General features: G+C 47.4%; 1 protein-coding gene across 4 annotated transcripts in view; it reads left to right on the forward strand.

Annotated features, from left to right (window-relative positions):
• The window catches only part of LOC121545520 (ephrin type-B receptor 2-like), an 80,372-nt gene that overhangs the window by 39,156 nt on the left and 16,727 nt on the right, over nucleotides 1-24,489 (forward strand). The window lies entirely within an intron of this gene.

Genomic DNA, 24,489 nt, shown 5'->3' on the forward strand with positions numbered 1-24,489 from the left:
GTCAGGGAGGTGACCAAGAACCCGATGGTCACTCTGACAGAGCTCCAGAGTTCCTCTATGGAGATGGGAGATCCTTCCAGAAGGACAACCATCTCTGCAGCACTCCACCAATCAGGCCTTTATGGTAGAGTTGCCAGACGGCAGCCACTCCTCAGTTAAAGGCACATGACATCCCACTTGGAGTTTGCCAAAACGCACCTAAAGACTCTCAGACCATGAGAAACAATATTCTCTGGTCTGATGAAACCAAGATTGAACTCTTTGGCCTGAATGCCAAGTATCACGTCTGGAGGAGACCTGGCACCATCCCTACGGGGAAGCATGGTGGTGGTTGCAGTATCATGCTGTGAGGATGTTTTTCAGCAGCAGGGACTGGGAGACTAGTCAGGATCGAGGGAAAGATGAACGGAGCAAAGTACAGAGAGATCCTTAATGAAAACCTGCTCCAGAGCGCTCAGGACCTCAGACTGAGCGAAGGTTCACCTTCCAACAGGACAACGACCCTAAGCACACAGCCAAGACAACGTAGGAGTGGCTTCGGGACAAGTCTCTGAATGTGCTTGAGTGGCCCAGCCAGAGCCCGGACTTGAAAATAGCTGTGCAGCGACGCTCCCCATCCAACCTGACAGAGCTTAAGAGGATCTGCAGAGAAGAAAGGGAGAAACTCCCCAAAACAGGTGTGCCAAGCTTGTAGCGTCATACCCAAGAAGACTCGAGGCTGTAATCGCTGCCAAAGGTGCTTCAACAATGTAATGAGTAAAGGGTCTGAATACTTATGTAAATGAGATATTTCAGGTTTTAATTTTTTATAAATTTGCGAACATTTCTAACAACTTGTTTTTGCTTTGTCATTATGGGGTATTGTATGTAGATTGATGAGGGAAAAAAAACAATTTAATCCATTTGAATAATAATAATAATAATATGCCATTTAGCAGACGCTTTTATCCAAAACGACTTACAGTCATGCGTGCATAATTTTTTTGTGTATGGGTGGTCCCGGGGATCGAACCCACTACCTTGGCGTTACAAGTTCCGTGCTCTACCAGCTGAGCTACAGAGGACCATTTTAGAATAAGGCTGTAACGTATCAAAATGTGGAAAAAGTAAAGGGGTCTGAATACTTTCCGAATACACTGTATAATGGATATAATGACTTTGGTTTACTAACTACAGTAGAATCACTAGGGGAACTAAATTAGTGCCAGGAAAGATGGGTCAAGAACGTACTGTAGGGGGGAGAGTGTTGAGGGTAATTAGAGGTGTCTTTAAACCGTAGACCTGTGTCCCAGCCAGCCTGGTCTCATAGACTAGACGTAACATATTAAAAAGTAAATTCCGGCACACTCAAATTATACTGAACAACAATATAAACGCAACATCCAATAATTTCACACTTTTACTGAGTTACAGTTTATATAAAGAAATCAGTCAATTGAAATAAATAAATTCGGCCTAATCTATGGATTTCACATGACTGGGCAGGGGCACAGCCATGGGTGACAATCAGAATGAGTTTTTCCCCACAAAAGGGCTTTATTACAGACACCAATACTTCTCAGTTTCATCAGCTGTCTGGGTGGCTGGTCTCAGACGATGCCGCAGGTGAAGAAGCCGGATGTGGAGGACCTGGGCTGGCGTGTTTACATTTGGTCTGCGGTTGTGAGACCGGTTGGACGTACTGCCAAATTAACATTACATTTGCTGGCAACAGCTCTGGTGGACATTCCTGCAGTCAGCATGCCAATTGCATGCTCCCTCAAAATTTGAGACATCTGTGACATTGTGTTATATGACAAAACTGCACATTTTTGAGTTGCCTTTTATTGTCCCCAGCACAATGTGCACCTGTGTAATGATCATGCTGTTTAATCAGCTTCTTGATATGCCACACCTGTCAGGTGGATGGATTATCTTGGCAAAAGAGAAATGCTCACTAACAGGAATGTAAACAAATGTGTGCAAAATTGGAGAGAAATAAGCTTTTTGTGTGTATGAAAAATGTCTAGGATATTTTATTTCAGCTCATGAAACATGTGACCAACACTTTACATGTTGGTCAGGGTGGATGGGTCGGCATATAATGCGAACGTCTAGCAACCCAAAGGTTGCGGGTTGGAATCTCATCACAAACAACCTTAGTATTTTATCTAATTAGCAACTTTGCAACTACTTACTAATTTTTAGCTACTTTGCAACTACTTAGCATGTTAGCTAACCCTTTTTCCTAACCCTAATCTTAACCCTTTAACCGTACTCCTAACCCTAACCTTAACCCTAACTCCTAACCCCTAGCCTAGCTAACATTAGCTACATAGCTAACATTAGCATTCTCCACCTAGCTACCGAGCTAACATTAGCCAAAACAAAAATCCATTACACACTTGTGTGTAACAGGACAAATATAAGCACCCCCCAAATTATTACTTTATTATTATTATTGGAGTGTCTCAGATTTACATTTACTATGTTACGTCTACCCCTGAGTCCAGGTTGCAGCCTTACATTCAGAGAGATCTCACTGTATGCCAAGAAAGCACTATCCCTGTCTCTTCCCTTACCCCTAGTGTCGGAAGAGACAAGGAAAATGTCAGAGTCCTACTCACACACACACACACCAGTGATGTAGTGGTAAAAAATAGGTGGGTAAATGCTGATTGCCATTCATGGTGAATTAAGTAACACTCCCTATACTTTCAATAAAGGTGGGTTAACACTCAGGCAAAATAAAAAGATGCGTAAATGGTGTTTACGTGTTTACCTTCCACTACACCAATGTCACACACACACACACACACCGTTTCACACATCGAGACAACAGACAATGGTTACTCCTCTTTTTTTCTCTGTACCGGCGGATATGATTCCACTGAACGAGTGGGGAGTAGAAATGAGGAGAGGCTTTTGGCAGCGCCCTCCCTGCTGCCGTTGACAGAATCTAAATGATTATAGTCCTCCCATCTGGTGGAGCTGATGGATGGAGATGGCTAATATCCTCAGCCGCTGTGCGGCAGCAGCATGTCTCACTCATTTCCCCCGACAATAATCCCCCATAATGCCCTGCTTTAATGGCGGCCATAATTGACTAATTATGAGCATGGGAGGGCGCATTTTCATGTGTCCCTGGTCATTTGATTAGAAATACCAAGCACTGCTAATGAAGCCCTCGATGACCCATTCTGCTATATTTCACAGTGTGATGGTTTGTATCTTTGGGGGGGAGGAGCACTTAAATAGCCAGAGGTAGCCAATGATATCACTGCGCATTAGTCATATTGTTACACCCAGTGATACCCAGTGAGATTTTGTTTAGTCCTTCAGGAAGTCATTATTCCAGAGTCCATTTGTGATTGTAATTTGACATGGCAAGCCTTGTATGAGAACTGGATGAAGACAGAAACTTCATATCACCAGGCACCCTCAGACTTACTTTTATACCTCATACTTAGCTTTTATACAGTGGCTTGTGAAAGTATTCACCCCCCTTGGCATTTTTCCTATTTTGTTGCCTTACAACCTGGAATTAAAATGGATTTTTTGGGGGTTTGTATCATTTCATTTAAACAACATGCCTACCAATTTGAAGATGCAAAATATTTTTTCTTGTAAAACAAACAAGCAGTAAGACAAAAAAACAGAAAACTTGAGCGTGCATAACCATTCACCCCCCAAAGTGAATACTTTGTAGAGCCACCTTTTGCAGCAATTACAGCTGCAAGTCTCTTGGGGTATGTCTCATCTATAAGCTTGGCACATCTAGCCACAAGGATTGTTGCCCATTCTTCAAGCCAAAACTGCTCCAGCTCCTTCAAGTTGGATGGGTTCCGCTGGTGTACAGCAATCTTTAAGTCATACCACAGATTCTCAATTGGATTGAGGTCTGGGCTTTGACTAGGCCATTCCGAGACATTTAAATGTTTCCCCTTAAACCACTCGAGTGTTGCTTTAGCAGTATGCTTAGGGTCATTGTCCTGCTGGAAGGTGAACCTCCATCCCAGTCTCAAATCTCTGGAAGACTGAAACAGGTTTCCCTCAACAATTTCCCTGTATTTAGCGCCATCCATCATTCCTTCAATTCTGACCAGTTTCCCAGTCCCTACCGATGAAAAACATCCCCACAGCATGATGCTGCCACCACCATGCTTCACTGTGGGGATGGTGTTCTCGGGGTGATGAGAGGTGTTGGGTTTGCGCCAGACATAGCGTTTTCCTTGACGTCCAAAAAGCTCAATTTTAGTCTCATCTGACCAGAGTACCATCTTCCATATGTTTGGGGAGTCTCCCACATGCCTGTTTGCTTATTTTTTTCTTTAAGCAATGGCTTTTTTCTGGCCACTCTTCCGTAAAGCACCGCTCTGTGGAGTGTACGGCTTAAAGTGGTCCTATGGACAGATACTCCAATCTCCGCTGTGGAGCTTTGCAGCTCCTTCAGGGTTATCTTTGGTCTCTTTGTTGCCTCTCTGATTAATGCCCTCCTTGCCTGGTCCGTGAGTTTTGGTGGGCGGCCCTCTCTTGGCAGGTTTGTTGTGGTGCCATATTCTTTCAATTTATTTAATGGTGCTCCGTGGGATGTTCAAAGTTTCTGATATTTTTTATAACCCAACCCTGATCTGTACTTACATTTACATTAACATTTTAGTCATTTAGCAGACGCTCTTATCCAGAGCGACTTACAGTTAGTGAATGCATACGTTTTTTTTTTTTCATACTGGCCCCCCGTGGGAAATGAACCCACATCACTGCCGGCCAAACCCTCCCCTACCTTGGACGACGCTGGACCAATTGTGCGCCGCCCATGGGTCTCCCGGTTGCGGCCGGCTGCGACAGAGTCTGCTTCTCCACAACTTTGTCCCTGACCTGTTTGGAGAGCTCCTTGGTCTTCATGGTGCCGCTTGCTTGGTGGTGCCCCTTGCTTAGTGGTGTTGCAGACTCTGGGGCCTTTCAGAACAGGTGTATATATACTGAGATCATGTGACAGATCATGTGACACTTAGATTGCACACAGGTGGACTTTATTTAACTAATTATGTGACTTCTGAAGGTAATTAGTTGCACCAGATCTTATTTAGGGGCTTCATAGCAAAGGGGGTGAATACATATATACGCACCACTTTTCCGTTATTTATTTTTTAGAATTCTTTTAAACAAGTTTTTTTTTTCATTTCACTTCACCAATTTTGACTAATTTGTGTATGTCCATTACATGAAATCCAAATAAAAATCCATTTAAATTACAGGTTGTAAAAATATGAAAAGGGGATGAAAAATGTATGCACTCACTAACTGTAAGTCGCTCTGGATAAGAGCGTCTGCTAAATGATTTAAATGTAAATGTAATAATACTTTTGCAAGGCACTGTATATAGTTCATAGGCAACTCATATATTAATAACCAACAGTGAGCTCCAAAAGTATTGGGACAGTGATTTTTGTTGTTGTTGTTGTGTTGGCTCTGTACTCCAGCACTTTGATATGATACAATGACTATGAGGTTAAAGTGCAGACTGTCAGATTTAATTTGAGGGTAATTTCAGATTATTTTGTGCCCAATAGTAATGAATGGTAAATCATTTTGGAGTCACTTTTATTGTAAATAAGAATAGAATATGTTTCTAAACACTTCTACATAATTCTGGATAAATCTGAATGAATCGTGAATAACGATGAGTGAGAAAGTTACAGGCGTAGACCCCCCCAACAGTGCAGTAGTATCTAACAATTCACAACAATACACGCAAATCTAAAATAAAATAATGGAATTAAGAAATATATAAATATTAGGACTAGCAATGTCGGAGTGGCATTGACTAAATACAGCAGCATGTAAACATTATGTAAACATTATTGTTATTGTTATTTTTTATTTTTTTTTACCTTTATTTAACTAGGCAAGTCAGTTAAGAACAAATTCTTATTTACTATGACGGCCTACAATTACTAAAGTGATTCATTCAGGACTATCCATAATCATGGAACCATCCACATTAATGTAGAAGTGTTTAGAAACATATTCTACTCTTATTTATAATAAAAGTGACTCCAAAATTACATGATATATTATTTTCCATTACTTTGTATTGGGCTCTAAATAATCTGAAACACAACCAAAACAAACAGCAAATGCATCCAAAAAGTGTGTAGAGTCACAAGCTTGATGTAATCATTGCGTGCTAGGAATATGGGACCAAATACTACACTTTTGACTCCTTTAATACACATAGAAGTGAATTTGTTCCAATACTTTTGGTCCCCTAAAATGGGGGGACGACGTACAAAAGTGCTGTAATTTCTAAACGGTTCACATGGATGACAATACAATCAAATTAAAGCTGCTAGTCTGCACTTTATACTCATAGTCATTGTATCATTTCAAATCCAAAGTGCTGGAGTACAGAGCCAAAACAACAAAAAATGTGTCAATGTCCCAATCCTTTTAGAGCTCACTGGATTCTTCCTGGTTTATGTCATCAATGTTAGGACCAGAAATGCCATATGTTTGGAGGAAAGACATTAATAGAGATTGCATTACCACAGCTCCTCAGTCCTACATCCTAAAGGCAATAGCACAGCAAATAGCATAAAATATCGTCAAAAATTTGAAAAATACAGTGATATGACATTTTGGCCATATCGCCCAGCCCTGAGGGAAAAAAGTATTTGATCCCCTGCTGATTTTGTACATTTGCCCACTGACAAAGAAATGATCAGTCTATAATTTTAATGGTAGGTTTATTTGAACAGTGAGAGACAGAATAACAACAAAAAAATCCAGAAAAACGCATGTCAAAAATGTTATGAATTGATTTGCATTTTAATGAGGGAAATAAGTATTTGACCCCCTCTCAATCAGAAAGATTTCTGGCTCCCAGGTGTCTTTTATACAGGTAACGAGCTGAGATTAGGAGCACACTCTTAAAGGGAGTGCTCCTAATCTCAGTTTGTTACCTGTATAAAAGACACCTGTCCACAGAAGCAATCAATCAATCAGATTCCAAACTCTCCACCATGGCCAAGACCAAAGAGCTCTCCAAGGATGTCAAGGACAAGATTGTAGACCTACACAAGGCTGGAATGGGCTACAAGACCATCGCCAAGCAGCTTGGTGAGAAGGTGACAACAGTTGGTGCGATTATTCGCAAATGGAAGAAACACAAAATAACTGTCAATCTCCCTCGGCCGCAAGATCTCACCTCGTGGAGTTGCAATGATCATGAGAACGGTGAGGGATCAGCCCAGAACTACACGGGAGGATCTTGTCAATGATTTCAAGGCAGCTGGGACCATAGTCACCAAGAAAATAATTGGTAACACACTATGCCGTGAAGGACTGAAATCCTGCAGGACCCGCAAGGTGAGTGTTGTGGTCAGATGAGACCAAAATCGAGCTCTTTGGCATCAACTCAACTCGCCGTGTTTGGAGGAGGAGGAATGCTGCCAATGACCCCAAGAACACCATCCCCACCATCAAACATGGAGGTGGAAACATTATGCTTTGGGGGTGTTTTTCTGCTAAGGAGACAGGACAACTTCACCGCATCAAAGGGACGATGGACGGTGCCATGTACCGTCAAATCTTGGGTGAGAACCTCCTTCCCTCAGCCAGGGCATTGAAAATGGGTCGTGGATGGGTATTCCAGCATGACAATGACCCAAAACACACGGCCAAGGCAACAAAGGAGTGGCTCAAGAAGAAGCACATTAAGGTCCTGGAGTGGCTCTAGCCAGTCTCCAGACCTTAATCCCATAGAAAATCTGTGGAGGGAGCTGAAGGTTCGAGTTGCCAAACGTCAGCCTCGAAACCTTAATGACTTGGAGAAGATCTGCAAAGAGGAGTGGGACAAAATCCCTCCTGAGATGTGTGCAAACCTGGTGGCCAACTACAAGAAACGTCTGACCTCTGTGATTGCCAACAAGGGTTTTGCCACCAAGTACTAAGTCATGTTTTGCAGAGGGGTCAAATACTTATTTCCCTCATTAATATGCAAATCAATGTATAAAAATGTTTACATGCGTATTTCTGTATTTTTTTGTTATTCCGTCTCCCACTGTTCAAATAAACCTACCATTAAAACTATAGACTGATCATGTCTTTGTCAGTGGGCAAATTTACAAATTCAGCAGGGGATCAAATCGTTTTTTCCCTCACTCTACACTGTAGGCATTTACTCTGTCCTGTGGGGAAGCCAGGGTTATCTCCTGCAACAGTGGATGTTGTCCTCTGGGTTTTGGCTTCTACTGAGAATTCAATGGTCATTGAACATAATGAGAGAGAGAGAGAGAACACACCTGCTGCCCCAGTGTAAATCAAATGCTCAATTAGGTTCCTCTCATTCAACACCAGATTTACAACTCTTACATTGTAAATTACAATGACAATTCTGTATAACAAAATCAAAACATTGGTAGGGTTATTTGCGAAGAGAGTACATGACTGCTTCTGTACATGCAACATGGCAACACCCTGTAGTGTTTACCCCTCTCTCTCTCCACCCAACAGACAGATGGTCCTATGGAATGCTGTGCCACACTCAGATTATTGGGATGTCATGATTATTGTGTGTAAAATAGTCATTTGAACCAAGCCATTGCAAAGGAAGTCATTCTGAGAATAAAATGTCGGACTATGTTAGGGCAGACTCCCAAACCCAAGTGTTTACTAACGGGTCAGGAGATCTGTAAATGCATGAGGGGCAAAGACTGTCCTCTCAATTCACCACCAATCCTACAAACATGGTAGATTAGACTCCCTCAGAAACTGAGTTATCCACATCCCTCTTTTTCCTTTTGCTCCCCCCCCCCCCCCCTCTCTCTCTCTCTTTCTGTCCTCCCCCTCTCTCACACACACAGTTGATACAGATGCGACCAATATATTGGCACCCTTGCACAATTCACTACTTTTTCTAAAAATACATTTTGGTGTTCACATGTGTATTTGTTTGATTTACAACTGTACAGCACCAATAAAATCTTAACTGAAATTGAGATCTTTCACTTCAAAGTAAAAAATGGCCTCGACTAAATTATTCAAATTTCATATGAATGTGATTGGAGGCAAGTGATTCTCGTTTACTGGTAATTTATCTGTGGTAAGTTTCAGGTGCCTACAGGGTTAAAATAGCCATTCAACTAGTTTTGAAAAGAGAAAACAGAACATTCTGCTCCATTGCACTGCATTGTAAATTGCTTGGTTGCCAAAATATTTGACCGCATCTGTATGTTATTTTGACTTACCCACAGTGTTCAAAGATTCACAGGGCTGGCTATGTAGAGGAGACAGAGTGGTAATGGTGGAGGTGACCTATCGGGATATTGCTTTCAGGACCCCTGCCACTCCTGAACTCAGCTTCTCTGATACAAGTGTCTCTTCTTCGTCTCTGACAGAGCCTCTTAGTGCAGACTGTGTGTGTGTGTGTGTGTGTGTGTGTGTGTGTGTGTGTGTGTGTGTGTGTGTGTGTGTGTGTGTGTGTGTGTGTGTGTGTGTGTGTGTGTGTGTGTGTGTGTGTGTGTGTGTGTGTGTGTGTGTGTGTGTGTGTGTGTGTGTGTGTGTGTGCAAGTGGGCCTATTTATTGTTATGTGGGCAGCTTGTCTCTCCCTTTTCTGTTTCCCTTCCTCCTTGTTTTGTCCCCTCTTTTTCTGTTGTATCTGTATGTGTGTTTGTCCCCTTTATGTGGGTGTGTCTGGAGTGGATCAGGGGGCGTGCTCAGGATCTGCCTCTCCTGTGCAGCTGCGGGTTGTTTCCAGTGATTCCTGCCTACGCAGCTGCATCCTATTCTCTCATCAACCTGCACTACTTATTCCTGGGCATGGCTCTCCACCGGCGCCAGATCGTTGTTCTTACCAGAGCGGTAACTTGGCTCACCAGTAAAGTTATTTTGTCTTTGTCTTCAGCCTGGCTCTCCACTCTCCTTAACCTGTCGTTTGTTTTGTCTTTAGTTTCGGACATATCTCCCAACCTGCCTGCCTTCCTGCCTGTCGGTCTGCCTGCCTGCCTGCCTGCCTGCCTGCCTCAGCCCTCTCCTTCCTCCGGAGCCGACTAGCCCACTCTGTTCCTTTACTTCAGTTGTTTTTGGACTAAGACAATTTTAACTTTGATTAAATATTTTTGTTTCTTCCACTCCCTTTGTCGTGTTGTTTCTCTGAGTGCTGGGTTGAACCATAGCCTAACAGAACGATCTGGCCATGGACCCAACAGAGAAACAGCACGGGGCAAACAAAGACAGCTTCCAACAAGCTATCCAGGCTCAAGGAACGTTGCTAGGACAGCATGACCAGTTGATTCGGACTCTTGTGGAAGATAATCATCAACTGCTGAACCAGGTGACTCAGTTAACTACACACGTCTCTAAATTGTCTGTTATCAGTTCTCCATCTCTCTCTGACCCCCAGTTTGATGCACCCCAAGTTGTTTCCTCGGACACTAGGCAGGCTTCGTTCCGTCGGGAACCCCCTGTCACGTCGCCTGAACCGTTCAATGGAGAATTGGACAAGTGCCGGGGATTTTTGCTTCAGTGTGACTTGATTTTTTCGGCAGAGACCACTGTCGTTTTCTACTGATTCATCTAAGGTACATTATGTTCTGGGGCTGTTAAGAGGGAAAGCTCTGGTTTGGGCTGAGGCTGTGTGCTCAGATCAAACTTTGACTGGATTGACTTTTGCTGATTTCTCTGCTAAATTGAAGACTGTTTTTGACCATCCTGACCATGTGGGTAATTCCTCCAAGATACTTTTTAATTTGAGGCAGGGTTCTAACAGTGTGGCAGAGTACTCTATTGAGTTCTGGACGTTGGCAGCGGACTCCAAGTGGAACAATGTGGCACTTCAAGGAGCATTTCTAAACGGTTTGAATGAAGCCATTAAGGATGAACTGGCTGCTCGTGATGAGCCACATGATTTACATTCTCTCGTTTCCCTGTCCATCAAGCTAGACAATCGGTTGCGGGAGAGGCGTCGGGAGAGAGGCGATCGGCCACGTCTAGGAGGACGAGTTCCCCAGCCTTCAACCACTCGAGTCTCGCCTCTCCGGAGTCGGCAGCTTCTTGTTCCTGATTCCATCCCGAGCACAGAGGAGGAACCTATGCAAGTGGGTCGAGCTCGACTACCTCCAGCAGAGCGGCAACGGGCGCCTCCAGGCGGGTGAGTGCCTGTACTGTGGAGACGCCACACACATTCTGGCTACATGCCCTAAGCGGCCAAAAGACAAGGCTCGCTCGTAACGGTGGGTCTACTTGCGAGCCCAGAGTTAGATCCTGAACCCATCATTCCCCGATTACAAGTACCTGTAACCTCACGTTTCCAGAGTCATTCCCTGCCACTCTCAGCTCTCGTAGACTCAGGTGCAGAAGATAACTTTATTAGCCACCAGTTCGTTACACAAGCTCGTATCCCCATGGAGCCACTACCTACCCCCATTCGGGTCACAGCCCTTGATGGGCGCCTCCTCGCGGAGATAACTCATCAAACCACCCCGTTTCCCTAGTGATTTCTGGCAATCATTGTGAAAGCATTCAGCTAAGAGTTATGTCTGGCTCAGCTACCTCCCTAATCCTTGGCTTCCCCTGGTTGGCTCTTCACAACCCACAAATTGATTGGACACGTCACACCATTCTCAGTTGGAGCACTAACTGCCATTCCCAGTGCCTGAGGTCAGCGGTTCCCCCCACTAAGTGTAACCCAACTCCTCCCTCAGCTCCTCTTGATCTGTCATCTGTCCCCAAAGAATACCATGACTTAGCGGAGGTTTTCAGTAAGGACAAGGCTCTGTCTCTACCACCACATAGGCCTTATGATTGCCCTATTGAACTGCTTCCTGGTGCTCCCTTGCCCTCTAGTCGGTTATACAATCTGTCCCGACCGGAAAGAGAGGCAATGGAGCAGTACATTGGTGATTCTCTGGTCTCGGGCATAATCCGTCCCTCGCTCGTCTCCTTTGGGTGCAGGTTTCTTTTTCGTGGAAAAGAAGGACAAGTCGTTACGCCCCTGTATCGATTTCAGGGGTTTAAACAACATAACTGTTAAAAACAAGTATCCCCTTCCACTCATCAACTCAGCTTTTGAACCTCTGCATGGCGCCACAGTGTTTTCCAAGCTCGACCTCAGGAATGCTTATCACCTTGTCCGAATCCGAAAGGGAGATGAGTGGAAAACCGCTTTCAACACTCCACTGGGACATTTTGAGTATTTGGTCATGCCCTTTGGGCTTTCAAATGCCCCTGCGGTTTTCCAAGCCATGGTGAACGATGTTCTTAGGGATTTTTGAACCGTTTTGTCTTTGTATACCTGGATGATATTCTTGTTTTTTCCAAGTCACCCGAGGAGCATGAGTCACACGTCCGTCAAGTCCTTCAACGGCTCTTGGAGAACAAGCTGTACGTCAAAGCAGAGAAGTGTGAGTTCCACAAACAGTCTACATCGTTCCTTGGATTCATAATTGAGAGCGGGCAGGTGAAGGCGGACCCCGAGAAGATCCGGGCAGTGACGGAATGGCCCACACCCACCACCCGTAAGCAACTTCAACGATTTTTGGGCTTTGCTAACTTCTACCGTAGATTCATTAAGGGTTTTAGTAGAGTGGTGGCACCCCTTACAAGACTCACATCTCCTAAAGTCCCTTTTCGGTGGTCCCCTGAGGCGGAGCAGGCGGTAGGGGTTTTGAAGGAACTGTTTTCCACCTCCCCGTGTTGATACACCCCAATACCTCTCTGCAGTTTGTTGTGGAGGTGGACGCGTCGGACTCAGGTGTGGGAGCAGTCCTCTCCCAGCGCTCCCCCCACTGACCAAAAGCTTCACCCCTGTGCTTTTTTCTCCAAGAAATTGTCACCCACAGAACGGAATTACGACGTTGGAAACCGGGAACTGCTGGCGGTCAAGCTTGCACTGGAAGAATGGCGGCACTGGCTGGATGGAGCTGAACTGCCGTTTGTGGTCTGGACTGACCACAAAAACTTGGCTTACATCCAAGCCACTAAGAGACTCAACTCACGCCAAGCCAGATGGGCCCTGTTTTTTAGTAGGTTTAACTTTATTCTTACATACAGACCGGGGTCAAGAAATGTTAAACCAGATGCTTTGTCCCGCCAGTTTGCTGACCCTTCGGAGACCAGCGAGCCTGAGGCAGTCCTGCCTTCCTCATGCGTCGTGGCGGCTGTTCAGTGGGAGATCGAGTCTCTTGTGAAGACTGCACTTGCCACGGACCCGGGACCGGGTGATGGACCTCCCAACCTACTCTTTGTTCCCGAGACGGTCCGGTCTCAGGTGTTGCAGTGGATTCACACCTCCCGCTTTTGCTGGTCACCCTGGGATGAGACGCACGTTGACGCTGCTTAGGAGACATTTTTGGTGGCCTTCAATGGAAACTGACGTTCGGGCTTTTGTGGCAGCCTGTTCAACCTGTGCTCGGGGCAAAGCCTCCCATCAGTCCCCTTCGGGGCTGCTGCTACCCCTCCCAGTTCCCAGCCGTCCCTGGTCCCACATTGCCATGGATTTTGTCACCGGCCTACCCAAGTCTGAAGGTAATGATACTATACTTACCATTGTGGACAGATTCTCTAAATCTGTCCACTATATAGCATTACCGTCTGCCAGTGAGACAGCGGACCTCCTAGTCCAACATGTATTCCGTCCCCATGGAATACCTGTGGACATCGTATCTGATAGAGGCCCACAGTTTACTTCCCGTGTTTGGAAGGGTTTCTGTTCTGCTTTGGGTGCTTCCGTTAGTCTGTCCTCAGGGTTTCATCCCCAGACCAACGGTCAAACAGAAAGAGCCAATCAAAACCTCGAAGCAACCCTTCGTTGTGTGGCTGCTCAACATCCATCATCCTGGGCCAAACATCTGCCCTGGATAGAGTACGCCCACAACTCCCTCACCGCCTCTGCCACCGGTCTTTCACCCTTCGAGGTTACCATGGGTTATCAACCCCCTCTGTTTCCTGCTCAGGAGAAGGAATTGGCTGTTCCTTCGGTTCAGGAGAACCTCCGCCGCTGCCAGAGAGTGTGGAGCGACGCTCGGGAAGCATTGCTTCGGACCACCGACAGGAACAAGACAACAGCGGATAGGAGCAGGACTCCCGCACCTGTGTTTCATCCTGGTCAAGAGGTTTGGCTGTCATCTAAGAACGTACCTCTTCGTACCAAATCACGCAAGCTGTCTCCTCGGTACCTGGGTCCGTTTGTGGTGGAGTCCATCATTAACCCCGCTGCGGTTCGTTTGAAGTTGCCTTCAGCCATGAAGATACACCCTACTTTCCACGTCTCCCAACTGAAACCTGTGTCCTCCAGCCTTTTGTGTCCGCCCGGCTGATCCACCTCCACCTGTTCGCCTCATTGACGACCATCCGGCCTACACCGTCAGTAGGCTCCTGGACTCTCGGAGGCGGGGTAGGGGTCTCAATACCTAGTCGATTGGGAAGGTTATGGACCAGAGGAGAGGTCTTGGGTCCCTAAGCGTTTTGTGTTGGATCCTCAGCTGATCACGGACTTCCATCACGACAACCCTGACAGGCCTGGTGGGTCGCCAGGTGGCGACCATTGAGGGGGGTACTGTTATGTGGGCAGCTTGTCTCTCCCTTTTCTGTTTCCCTTCCTCCTTGTTTTGTCCCCTCTTTTTCTGTTGTATCTGTATGTGTGTTTGTCCCCTTTATGTGGGTGTGTCTGGAGTGGATCAGGGGCGTGCTCAGGATCTGCCTCTCCTGTGCAGCTGCGGGTTGTTTCCAGTGATTCCTGCCTCACGCAGCTGCATCCTATTCTCTCATCAACCTGCACTACTTATTCCTGGGCATGGCTCTCCACCGGCGCCAGATCGTTGTTCTTACCAGAGCGGTAACTTGGCTCACCAGTAAAGTTATTTTGTCTTTGTCTTCAGCCTGGCTCTCCACTCTCCTTAACCTGTCGTTTGTTTTGTCTTTAGTTTCGGACATATCTCCCAACCTGCCTGCCTTCCTGCCTGTCGGTCTGCCTGCCTGCCTGCCTGCCTGCCTGCCTCAGCCTCTCCTTCCTCCGGAGCCGACTAGCCCACTCTGTTCCTTTACTTCAGTTGTTTTTGGACTAAGACAATTTTAACTTTGATTAAATATTTTTGTTTCTTCCACTCCCTTTGTCGTGTTGTTTCTCTGAGTGCTGGGTTGAACCATAGCCTAACATTTATAGCCTATATGGTCGGGAAACACAAACAGCTCTCGCCCTATTATGAGAATGTCCCCTCAGAATGTTAGCGACATTGCATGGGACTGGCTTTTCTCCACCTGCTACTGGACCAAAGTCAGGCACTGTTTACAAATTGACCTTTGCTACATGTCCTGTTTTGTTAAACCCTTGATAAGGGCAAAGTTAAATGTTGACTGCTCCAGAATAGTATGCTTCATCAGGTTGACTCATTCATTATTTCATTTTATAAAGATACATTTTCTCAAAGAACATGATTATTTAGGTGTTTTCAGTTTCATTTTTTACTGTAGCATTATATACTGTAAGCCAACACTTTTAAATTGTTTTCAATCTATAGATATTTTGTAAAGTGCCATGCCTATTCCCATATGGCATATACCTAATTAAGCACTTAAACTCTTATAATGAGGAAACAGTTAGAGTATTTGTAGGTTACATGCACGTATATCTCCATACTGATTCTATTTCAAAACCTAATTTGATTTAATCTTTCTAACTTCCAGTTCACATACAGTAGAATCTCCAGCCTAGATATCCTGTCAGTGTCTCAATTTCCTAAACAGCCTGATAGGACAGAGAGCCAGACCTAATCTCTGCTGATTGGTGGCTGTCCACACAGTTGTTACTAGGGGCAACCCCTTTTGATGGAGCGCAGGTGTCCCGTTGTCATCGCCGACAGGCTCATTGATCAAAGGCTTCTCGAGGAGCGGAGCTGTCGTCCCTCAGGCTCCAGCGGCCTATCCGAGGATCTTCCTCGAACAGACACTTCCTGTCAGTGGCGATCTCACTTCCTCACGGCTCTCCTTTCTCCCTGCCGGGCCACGATGAGAGAAGCTGGGCACGAGAACGAGACAAAGGAGAGAGAGAGAAAATGTTTTTCCCCTCTTATCCGCCCTACAACATGCCCTGGACTCAATATTTGTAAAGCATTCATTATTTGTGGTTGACCTATTCATTATGAAGTGATGTACACATTATATTTACACACCCTCACTTCCCAAAAGTCAAAGGTTCAGGGACGTTGTTGACCATATAGGCTAATTAATGTAGCGTGGCTGGGAATAGGCATACAGAGGAGTGGGTTGTCCTTGTGTAACAGTGTCAGTAAATGACAGTGTGCTCACTGCTCACGCACATCAACTCACACCTGCTCAGATAGGTGCTGCCAAAACCACTTTGATAGGAGCAGAGGGGCACTCACACCCTCAGCACATAAAGCAATTGAAGTGATAATGACAGTGTCACGCCCTGGCTCTGGGGACTCTTTAATGTTGAGTACTTAGGCAGCCTGTTTTGCACAGTTGATTGTGGGATCTTGTTCTGTATAGGTTTGTGTTGGTGAACCTTTAGACTTCACGTATCGTTTTGTTGTTTTATTGTTGGTGTAAAGTACTCATTAAAAGATGTACGCCTATCACGCTGTGCCTTGGTCCACTGATGACGAATATCGTGACAGAAGATCCCACCATACAAGGACCAAGCAGCGTGTGCAGGAGCAAACGCCGGGTAAGGAGCTGGAGAGGTTGGCGATGGCCCAGGTGGGCCAATGGTGGTCCTGGGAGGACATGTTCGCGGGCAAAGGGCCATGGGCTAAAGTTAAAGCGAGAGAGGAGGTACCGCGCCAACAGTGTCGTCGTCGGACAGGCGAGAGGCAACCCCAAGACATTTTTTTGGGGGGGCACACGGCATGGACGACGGGGCTGCTGGAGGCAGCTACAGGGCGAGTTTGTGGACTAGGAGAGGAGGCCACCAGGTTAAGGGGGCCATTGGTCAGGAGGGAGAAGGAGAGTGTGGAGGCACGGAGAGAGGAACTGAGTAGGCAGCAGAGGGAGCGGAGGTTTATGAGGAAACCTAGTCCCGCTCCTCGCACCAAGCAAGTGGTGTGTGTCACCAGTCCGGTCCGGCCCGTTCCTGATTCCCGCACAAGGCCAGTGGTGTGTGTTCCCAGTACGGTCAGGCCCATTCCTGCTCCCCGCACTAAGTTAGTGGTGCGTGTTCCCAGTACGGCCCAACCCGTTCCTGCTCCCCGCACTAAGTTAGTGGTGTGTGTTCCCAGTCCGGCCCGACCCGTTCCCGCTCCCCGCACTAAGTTAGTGGTGCGTGTTCCCAGTCCGGCCCGACCCGTTCCCGCTCCCCGCACTAAGTTAGTGGTGCGTGTTCCCAGTACGGCCCAACCCGTTCCTAATCCCTACTCGCCATACCTTACTTCAATGGGAATGCCAAAGCCTCTGTTTCTACGTCCAATATGATTTGACACTGTTCTGGTGGTCACACATTTACGGATCACTCGCTCATTAGTGTACACACCTGTACACACACACTGTACCCAATGTACACATGCATCAATACACTTACACACTTACAGGTGACAAAGGAAGCAGGAAAATGACCTCTTGAGACCGGTGTCTCAGGCGCCAGAGAATAGTGAAATATTATAGCCAAACACAGATGAATAGATATATGAATAATGGAGGAAGTATACCCTAAATGGACAGTTAACACTATTTATTTTTTACTCAGGACATGAAACTGCTGAGCCATCAAAGAACAATCAGCGTGATGTTAAAGACTGCTGTCACAACTTCCTCCGAGGCTGCCTCCTCTCCTTGTTTGGGCAGGCTTCGGCGTTTGTCATCACCGGCCTTCTAGCCACTGCCGCTCCTCAACTCATCATTCCATTTGTTTTGTCTTGTTGATTACACACACCTGGTTCATATCCCCTCATCAGTACCTGTATAAGTGTTCCCTCTGCCCCCTTGTCTTTGTGTGTGATTGTTTATTGTGAGGATAGTGAAGCTCGGTGGAGCTCCTTGTATTTTGTATTCCCCGGGTTATTTTCTGCGTACTCTGTATTCCGGAATAAATCCTGTTATTCTGTGATTTACCCTCTTGCGCCTGACTCTTTCAAATCACCCATCACAGAATCACACACCCGCCATGTAGTCAGCAGGAGAGGAGCACATGTCTGGAGTCGTGGCATGGGTCCGGGAGCATTCAACGATGCTAGCCAGCTTGGGAGAAGCGATGGATCGGGTTCTCCAGGTCGTCCAACGCTTGGAGAGGAGAGGACCCGATCTGTCAGGACCAGATGAGCGACCGGATCCAGCCACCCACATCCCAGCACCCAGAGGGATCCAGATATCCCAACCATAGGATTTTGACGGGACAGCTGCTCTCTGCCAGGAATTCCTCCTACAACTGGAGCTATATTATTCGAACATCAGCCCGGCCCCATCCACCCGAAGGTAGAGAGGGGGGCGAGCGGCTGGTCCACCTGAGGCAGGGAACGAGGACCGCGCAGGACTTCGACCTGGAGTTTCGGACTCTAGCGGCTGGGTCCGGGTGGAACGAGCGGGCCCTCATCGACCACTTCCGAGGACGTCCGAAGGGAGCTAGCCTGCCGGGACACCATGTTGTCCTTCAATCAACTGGTGGACATGGCCATCTGGTTGGACAACCTGCTGGATGCTAGAGGACGTCCTGGAAGGAGCCTGCCCGTTCCATCCCCCCCTAACCCGGATCACGAGCTGATGGAACTGGATGGAGCAGCGATCTGGGAGAGCAGAGGATGACAGCGCCAGTGTCACTCTAGTGGAACGAGAGGACATTCTCCTGCACGCTGTCGTTGGCGTTCTTTTGGGTCTGGAGGTGGCAGACAGGGCACTCTCGTGTCACCCCAGGTATCGAACACCCACACTCGTTCAGAGGCCTCTGCTGCGCACTGTACCCTACCCATCCACTTTCCTGACTACACAGTAGTTCCCCAGTGTAAGGCGCTGGTCAATTCAGGCGCAGCTCTGAACTTTATGGACATGTCATTTGCACATAGTCTAGGCATTACATTGGTTCCCCTATCCATTCCACTCCCCATCAGAGCACTTGACAGTCGACCACTAGGGTCCGGGTTCGTTAGGGAAGTTACAGCAACAGTCACTATGGTTACACATGAGACCCATAGTGAGCAAGTCACCTTTTTTATTATTGAGTCTCCTGATTTCCCTGTTGTGTTAGGTCTTCCCTGGTTAGCACTACACAACCCCACCTTTTTATGGCCACAGATGGTTCTCACGGGGTGGTCGCGAGAGTGTCAGGGTAGGTGTCTAGGTGTTTCCGTTGGTGCAACCACGGTGGAAAGTCCAGACACTACCTTGTAGTAACCCCTGTCGCATGCTGAAACTGAGGCGATGGAGAAATACATCTCCGAGTCCCTGCGTCAGGGGTTCATACGTCCCTCCATTTCGCCCGCCTCCTCAAGTTTTTTGTGAAGAAGAAAAACGGAGGTCTGCGCCCTTGCATTGATTACCAAGCACTGAACAAGGGGACAATACAATATAGTTATCCTCTACCCGTCATTCCATCTGTGATCGAGTCAATGCATGGGGCGCGCTTCTTCCCAAATTAGATCTCCGGAGTGCGTACAACCTGGTGCGTGTCCGAGAGGGGGACGAGTGGAAGACAGCATTCAGCACAACCACGGGGCATTATGAATACCTGGTGATGCCCTACGGTTTGATGAATGCTCCATCAGTCTTCCAGTCCTTTGTGAACGAGGTGTTTCGGGACATGCTTGGTCGCGGTGTAGTGGTCTACATCAATGACGTTCTGGTGTATTCCGCTACGTGCGCCGAGCATGTGTCCCTGATTCGCAAAGTGCTGGCCCGACTGTTGGAACATGACCTTTATGCCAAGGCAGAAAAGTGTCTGTTTTTCCAACAGTCCGTCACCTTCCTCGGAATACCGCATTACCACCTCAGGTGTGGAAATGGAGGGAGATCGCATTTCAGCCATGCGTAATTGGCCAACTCCAACCACGGTTAAGGAGGTGCAGCGCTTTATTGGATTTTCCAACTACAATCTGAGGTTTTTCCGGGGCTTTGGCAAGGTTGCAGCTCCCATCACATCTCTGTTGAAGGGTGGGCTGTCCCGGCTCCGCTGGTCTGCTGAGGCTGACAGGGCCTTCAGTAACCTGAGGGTTCTGTTCACCTCAGCCCCGGTACTGGCCCATCCCATCACTACCGTTCGTAGTCGAGGTGGATGCGTCCGAGGTAGGGATAGGCCCTGTCCTATCTCAACGCTTGGGCATGCCACCCAAGCTCCGCCCCTGTGCCTTCTTCTCCAAGAAGCTCAGCCCGACAGAGCAGAACTACGACGTTGGTGATCGGGAGCTGTTGGCTGTTGTCCGAGCCCTGACTGTGTGGAGGCACTGGCTCAAGGGGGCGAAACATCCTTTCCACGTCTGGACGGACCACTGTAACCTGGAGTACATCCGGGCAGCGAGGAGGCTGAACCCTCGCCAGGCTAGGTGGGCCCTATTCTTCACCCGGTTTGATTTTACTCTATCATACATTCCGGGTACGAAGAACATGAAGGCAGACGCACTGTCACGGCTGTACGACACAGAGGAGAGGCCCATAGACAACACCCCCATACTCCCTGCCTCCTGTATTGTGGCACCGGTAGTATGGGCGATGGATGCGGACATAGAGCGGGCGTTACGCACAAAGCCATCTCCACCTCAGTGTCCAGCTGGGCTGCAGTACGTGCCGTCTCTTGTCCGTGACCGTCTGATCTATTGGGCACACACGTCACCCTCCTCTGGTCACCCAGGTATCGGTCATATAGTGCGCTGCCTGACCGGAAAGTACTGGTGACCTACCTTGGCTAAGGACGTGAGGGTATATGTCTCCTCCTGCTCGGTGTGCGCACAGAGTAAGGCACCTAGGCACCTCCCAGCGGGTAAGTTACAGCTCTTACCAGTTCCACAACGGCCAAGGTCACACTTGTGTATTGACTTCCTTACTGATCTTCCCCTCTCTCAAGGTAACACCACCATCCTGGTCGTTGTGGACCGCTTTTCCAAAGCCTGCCGCCTCCTTCCTCTGCCCAGTCTCCCCACGGGAGAGGCCCTGTTTAGACTGCGGAGGCCCTGTTTACACACATCTTCCGGCACTACGGGGTGCCAGAGGACATAGTGTCTGACCGGGGTCCCCAGTTCACATCCAGGGTCTTGAAGGCGTTCATGGAACGTCTGGGGGTCTCGGTCAGCCTGACCTCTGGTTTTTGCCCCGAGTCTAATGGGAAGGTGGAACGGGTGAATCAGGATGTGGGTAGGTTCCTGCGGAACTACTGCCAGGACCGGCCGGGGGAGTGGTCGGTGTTCTTGCCATGGGCCGAATATGCCCAGAACTTTCTCCGCCACTCCTCTGCTAACCTAACGCCATTTCAATGTGTTTTAGGTAATCAGCCGGTTTTGGCACCGTGGCATCAGAGCTAGACCGAGGCTCCTGCGGTGGATGACTGGTTTAGGTGCGCGGAGGAGATGTGGAAAGCTGCTCACGTCCACCTCCAACGCGCCGTGCGTCGCCAGAAGGTCAACGCTGACTGCCACCACAGTGAGGCCCCGGTCTTTGTACCGGGTCATCAGGTCTGACTTTCGACCCGGAATCTGCCCCTCCACCTGCCTTGCCGGAAGCTGAGCCTGCAGTTTGTGGGGCCGTTCAAAGTCCTGCGAAGAATAAACAAGGTTACTTATAGGTTATTACTCCCTTCAGATTACCGTCTTAACCCCTCGTTATATGTCTCTCCTCAGGCCAGTGGTGGCTGGTCCGTTCCAGGAGTCCGAGGTGCGGGAGGTCCCTCCACCCCCTCTGGATATTGAGGGGGCCCCGGCTTACTCCGTCCGTTCCATCCTGGATTCGAGGCGTCGGGTGGGGGGCCTTCAGTACCTCGTGTAGTGGGAGGGGTACGATCTGGAGGAGCGGTGCTGGGTCCCGGTGAGGGATATCCTCGATCCCTCCCTGTTGCAGGATTTCCACCGTCGCCATCTGGCTCGCCCTGCTCCGCGTCCTCCTGGTGGTCCCTGAGGCCGGTGTTGGCGCGCTGCTGGAGCTGCTTGTCAAGGGGGGTGGGTACTGTCACGACTTCCTCCGAGGCTGCCTCCTCTCCTTGTTCGGGCAGGCTTCAGCGTTCGTAGTCACCGGCCTTCTAGCCACTGCCGCTTCTCATCTCATCATTCCATTTGTTTTGTCTTGTTGATTACACAAACCTGGTTCATATCCCCTCATCAGTACCTGTATAAGTGTTCCCTCTGCCCCCTTGTCTTTGTGTATGATTGTTTATTGTGAGGATAGTGAAGCTCGGTGGAGCTCCTTGTATTTTGTATTCGCCAGGTTATTTTCCCCGTGTGCCTTGTTGGTTACAGTGTGCCTGTTTTGCTCACTGGACTGTTTTGACGCTTTACTGCATATTCTGTATTCCAGAATAAATCCTGTCATTCTGTGATTTACCCTCCTGCGCCTGACTCCTTCAAATCACCCATCACAAGTGCTCTATTCACAACCGTATATGAAACTGCTTTTTGTGTGTGTGCTTCGATGAGCAGTAAGGTTCTGTTTAGGGCTGTTACAGTGACCGTATTACTGCCAAACCGGTGGTCACGAGTCATGACGGCAGTCAAATTCCACGTGACCGTTTAGTCACGGTAATTAGGCTTCTCCAAGCTCTGATGCTGCTGACGGTCATTAGTAGCCTACCAAACTTGCTGACTGCCTGGTGCTCAGCACTCTATTGTCCCTCTAATCACTCTGACATCAATGCAAATGTAATTGAAAATCTAATCAAACACTTGAGAGCCCATGAGCTGATGGTGCTCAACATTTACATTTTTTTTACATTTTAGTCATTTAGCAGATGCTCTTATCCAGAGCGACTTACAATTAGTGAGTGCATACATTATTTATTTTTATTTTTTCATACTAGCCCCCCGTGGGAATCGAACCCACAACCCTGGCGTTGCAAATGCCATGCTCTACCAACTGAGCTACATCACTGCCAGCCATTCCCTCCCCTACCTGGACGACGCTGGGCCAATTGTGCCCCATGGGTTCTATAGGCTATGCAATTGCATGAGAAAACAGAGTGATGGCCTCTATTAAAAAGAGGAGGATCCCATCAGCTTTCTATAGGCTAGGCCTACTATATTTATTTCTCAACTTTCCTAATATTAAGCACATTACTTCTCTTCAAAACAGGAGTATAGCCCACCTGGCTGGCGTGAAAATTAACCACGGAAAAGCATCCTCCATTCGCTATTTAAGTGCATAGACATGTATTTTTTTCAGCTGCCCCTGTTTCAAGACAGGCGCATGATAATGGTACATTCTAATCAAAACACATTTCACACATGTATTATTTAGTATATGTAAAGACAATATTAAATCAAGGATAGTGTGATGGTTGACCATATTAGCCTATCACTTGTGAATTATATAATATCACTTGTGAATGATGCCCAGCTTAAGGCAAACAGCGCATGTTTTTTTGTGTGTGACTTTTTCAAATCATAGTCGTGCACCTCATGTAGCCTAGCCCATAGGCCTATACATTTTGATAAGGTTTGTATCACAACTAAAGTGGCCAAGTAACTTCTTAAAATTAAGCACACTAATCTGCTTTACAAAGGGTGCATACGCAAGTCTAGGTCCAAAAGGCTCCTTAACAGCTTCTACCCCCAAGCCATAAGACTGCTGAACAACTAATCAAATGGCCACCCGGACTATTTACATTGATCCCCCCCCCCTCTAATGTGAAGAAATAGCCTAATAGTTTATCAACATTTTAAGCTAAACGTTGTCATCTGTTGCATCAGGCTCATTGCTTAAAACTGGGTTTGTTATCATTTACATTTTAGTCATTTAGCAGACGCTCTTATCCAGAGCGACTTACAGTTAGCACATACATTATTTTATCAAACCCACAACCCTGGCGTTGCAAACGCCATGCTCTACCAACTGAGCTACATCCCCTGCCAGCCATTCCCTCCCCTACCCTGGACGACGCTGGGCCAATTGTGCGCCGCCCCATGGGTCTCCCGGTCACGGCCGGCTACGACAGAGCCTGGATTCGAACCAGGATCTCTAGTGGCACAGCTAGCACTGCGATGCAGTGCCTTAGACCACTGCGCCACTCGGGATTGTATTAATTTGGGATCTATTGAATCCCACAACTGTCCCAGACTATGTTTGGAATATTTATTTCTCGCCCAGAATAGAATAGGTCAACTTTTGTACTATGGGGGATAGTAGATTGACATAGGCTAGTGATTTTACTGTTTGTTAGGCCTAATCTTGTTGGCTGACGAAAAGTAAATGTGGACAGTTCTTCCAATATCTTCAATATGCACCTCGGAATTGGATAAGGACGCGCGCAGTTGCGTCCCGGATGTGTCGGTCTTCACTTGTAGCCTGTGAGAAAGATGCAATCATGTGACTGAGAGCCATGTGAGTGAGAGGTGATGGAGAGTCATGTGAGTGTGAGGTGCTTCGGAAAT

Source organism: Coregonus clupeaformis, chromosome 30, assembly GCF_020615455.1.
Source record: "Coregonus clupeaformis isolate EN_2021a chromosome 30, ASM2061545v1, whole genome shotgun sequence".
Classification (NCBI taxonomy): domain Eukaryota; kingdom Metazoa; phylum Chordata; class Actinopteri; order Salmoniformes; family Salmonidae; genus Coregonus; species Coregonus clupeaformis.